Consider the following 4,154-nt stretch of genomic DNA (forward strand, 5'->3'; position numbering starts at 1 on the left):
TACCAAACCACCATCCACAGGAAGTAAGTCCTTTTGAAGTCCCATCGACTGTTCATGTGGTGAGGGTGAGTGCCTATTTCACTCTGTACCATCCAGCACTGCAAGCTTTAATTTAAAAAGTTTTATCATGGTCAGTCAGTCAGTAGTTCAGACGCTCAGTCGTGTCCAGCTCTTTGCAACCTCATGAGCCACAGCATGCCAAGCCTCCCTGTCCATCACCAACTCCTGGAGTCCACCCAAACCCATGTCCATTGAGTCTGTGATGCCATCCAACTATCTCATCCTCTGTCATCCCCTTCTCCTCCTGCCGTCAATCCCTCCAAGCATCAGGGTCTTTTCTTATGAGTCAGCTCTTCACATCAGGTGGCCAAAGTATTGGAGTTTCAGCTTCAGCATCAGTCCTTCCAATGAATATTCAGGACTGATCTCCTTTAGGATGGACTTGTTGGATCTCCTTGCAGTCCAAGGCACTCTCAAGAGTCTTCTCCAACACCACAGTTCAAAAGCATCAATTCTTCTGCGCTCAGCTTTCTTTATAGTCCAACTCTCACATCCATACATGACCACTGGAAAAACCATAGCCTTGACTAGACTGATCTTTGTTGACAAAGTAATGTCTCTGCTTTTCAATATGCTGTCTAGGTTGGTCATAACTTTCCTTCCAAGGAGTAAGTGTCTTTTAATTTCATGGCTGCAGTCACCGTCTGCAGTGATCTGGAAAACTGTCTACCATGAATTTTGCCATCTTACTGATTTATAAATGTTCAGCTCAGTGGCATTTGGTGCTTCTGTTGTTGTTGTTAGTTGCTAAGCCATGTCTGACTCTTGTGACCCCATGGACTGTAGCCCGGCAGGCTCCCATGTCCATAGGATTTCCCAGGCAAGAAGTGCCTTTACATGGTTAAATAACCAGTCTCCAGAACTTTTTCCATCTTGCAGAACTTAAACTCTTTACCTAGTAAACAACAACTACCCATTTTCCCCTCCCTCCAGCCTCTGGCAACCACCATTCTACTCTGTTTCTATCAATCTGACTACTCTAGTTAACTCACATAAGCGGAATCACACAGTATTTGTCCTTCTGTGACTGGTTTATTTCACTCAGCATAATGTCTTCAGAATTCATTCATATCATAGCACATGACAGCCTTCCTTTCTTCTTAAGACTGAAAAAACCTCTCATTATATGTACATACCTCATTTTGCATATCCTTTCATCAAGTGGACTTTTTGGACTACTTCCACTTTTCAGCTATTGTAAATGATGCTGCTGTGAACACGGGTGTGCAAATATCTCTTCAAGATCTTGCTTTCAGTTCTTCTGTTTCTGCAATCAGGAGTAGAATCTCTAGTTCAGACGGTAATTCTATTTTAAGTTCTTTGAGGAACCACCACACCATTTTCCATAATGGCTGCATTATTTTTCCTTCCCATCAACAGGGTATAAGGATTGCAATGTCTCCACATCCTCGCCAGCACTTGTTATGGTAGCCATCTTAGTGGGTTTAAGGTGACATCTCACTGTTATTTTGATTTGCATTTCTCTGGTGATTAGTGACACTGAGCATCCTTTCATATGTTCATTGGCTTAATTTGCTCTAACTTTTTATTTCCATTTTTTAAAATTCTATTTGGAGACCAAAGAGGAACTTTCATTCCAATGGTGAGATGTTTCCACTTTCCAGACTTATAAGGACTACCCTAACTTTGCCAACAACTGCTCAAGTCTGTGATGAGTTGCCATTCAGTGGTAGTAGGAAAAGTTCACACCCGTGATCGTCAGGCTCAAGACGCAAGATTTACACAGTGCTTTGTAGATTACACCATATCTCACTGGATCAAGGCAGCCTTATATCTCAGCCTATATCTCAAGGCAGCCTATATCTCAAGGCAGCCTTGCAGCCTTGTGGGTGCAGAGAGCAGATGAGGAAATTGAGGTTCAGAGATGAGAACAGAAAAATAGAAGGGAATCAGTTCTTTAAAATCATAACCACCAAACCAAAGCACAACAGACATAGCTGGCTGCCTAGTCAACTACTCTCTAGGTCCACCCATGTTTCTGCAAGTTGTTCAATATTTTCACGTGGAGGAATGTCAGCTAAAAATACTCCTGGCTTCTCTGACCATCCTTTACCCTCTCTCTCTTTTGCCAGTGAGTTTGGAGAAAACCCGAATATTCTCCACTCAGCTCCTCCCTCTTGTCTTCTTTCAGACCCTGCGGCGAGGGGCCATTCTGGGCTTTCATCCATTCTGTGGCAAATGGGGGAAGCCTGAAGGTTTTTTGGAGGGATGTTACAAGTTCCTTTCAGGTAGCAGTATTAACAAGCTCTCTCTGGCCGCATATTTAGAACATTTTCGTTTCTTCAGCTTTTCCTAGTAATAAAGCTGTTGACTTGATCTCCATCTGTCTACTGAATGTATTTTTTCTTAGATGATTTTTTTTTCTTTTAAACTCTTTATTTCATATTGGAGTATGGCCAACTAGCAATGTTGTGCTACTTTCAGGTGGACAACAAAGGGACTCAGTCATACATGTACACGTGTTTATTCTTCCCCAAACTCCGCTCCCATCCAGGCTGCCACATAACACTGAGCAGAGTTCCATGCGCTATACAGTAGGACCTTCTTGGTTATTCATTTTAAATGTAGCAGAGTATACATGTCCACCCCAAACTCCCTAACTATCCCTTACCCCCATTCTTCCCTCTTGTCAACCATAAATTCATTCTCTAAGTCTGTGAGTGAGAGGCATTATTCATTGGACCACTAAACCTTAACCCAAACCACAAAATCAAAATTATTAAGTATTTATTTAATACAAAGCTTCACATCATGTCTACTGCTCCTGTTTTATAGTTCCTGTTGGATATGGAGGGACAGGTGATGTCTGATGTGATCTGCAGTATGGTTTCCAAAATTAAGAGGGTCAAGGGCCCACAAAGGCCTTTGCTGCTGCAGCTAGGTCACTTCAGTCATGTCCAAATCTTTGAGACCCTATGGAGCATAGCCCACCAGGCTCCTCTGTCCATGGGGATTCTCCAGGCAAGAACACTGGGGTGGGTTGCCACGAGCTCCTCCAGGGGGATCTTCCCAACCCAGGGATGGAACCTGTTTCTCTTACGTCTCTTGTGTTGGCAGGCAGATGCCTCTAGCGCCACCTGGGACGCCTACGAAGGCCTTAAAAGAAATCAAGTAAGGACTGAGGTTTGACTAAAGTCTCAGGTTCAGAACAGACAGGAGATGTGGGTAAGGAGTAGATAGCAGGGTTGAGAGGTACGTATGAAGAAAGAAGTTCTAAAATGATTTGACCTGTTGCATGATTGCAAACCAGGCTGTGTTTTCCTCTAAGAAAATATTCTAGGTTTCAACCACATGATACTGAGTCAGCTGAGTCTAAAAGTACAGAAAAAATAGTGTCAAAAGAAGTTACAGCAGCAGCGACAGCTAGTGTTGCTAGGACTAGCTAGTGTTAGTTGCTCAGTCGTGTCCAGCTCTTTGTGACCCCATGGACTGTAGCCCATCAGGCCCCTCTGTCCATGGGATCCCCCAGGCAAGAATACTGGAGTGGGGTGCCATGCCCTTCTCCAGGGAATCTTCCCAACCCAGGAATCAAACCAGGGTCTCCTGCACTGCAGGCAGATTCTTTACCATCTGAGCCACCTGGGAAGCCCAGTCCTAGCTAAGATGTATGGAATATATGTTACTTCATTTTATTCAGTCTTCCACCACAACCCTATGGATTAAGCATTATATCAGCTTTGTTTTACATTTGAGGAAATTGAGGCTTAGAGAAATTAAGTAGTTTGCCCAAGGTCACACGGTTAGCAAGTACTAATTCCCATTCCTGATAAATTTTCTGAGGAAATAATGTGATGAAAGCAAAAAGCAACAGGCATAAAATCTCTATTAGAATGTTTTATATAATTGCAACCAGAGGAAGCAACTTACATGTACATCAGCAGGGTAATAGTTTAAAAAATTATGCTACATCTAATCAATGGAATGCTAGGAAATAGCAATTCTGGAACTTGTATTTAAAAATGAGCTTTAGGAGCTCTGCTCAATGTTCTGTGGCGGCCTGGATGGGAGGGGACTGTTGGGGGAGAACGGATACACGTATATGTATGGCTGAGTCCCTTCACAGTTCACTTGAA

Source organism: Budorcas taxicolor, chromosome 15, assembly GCF_023091745.1.
Source record: "Budorcas taxicolor isolate Tak-1 chromosome 15, Takin1.1, whole genome shotgun sequence".
In the NCBI taxonomy this organism is placed as follows: Eukaryota; Metazoa; Chordata; class Mammalia; order Artiodactyla; family Bovidae; genus Budorcas; species Budorcas taxicolor.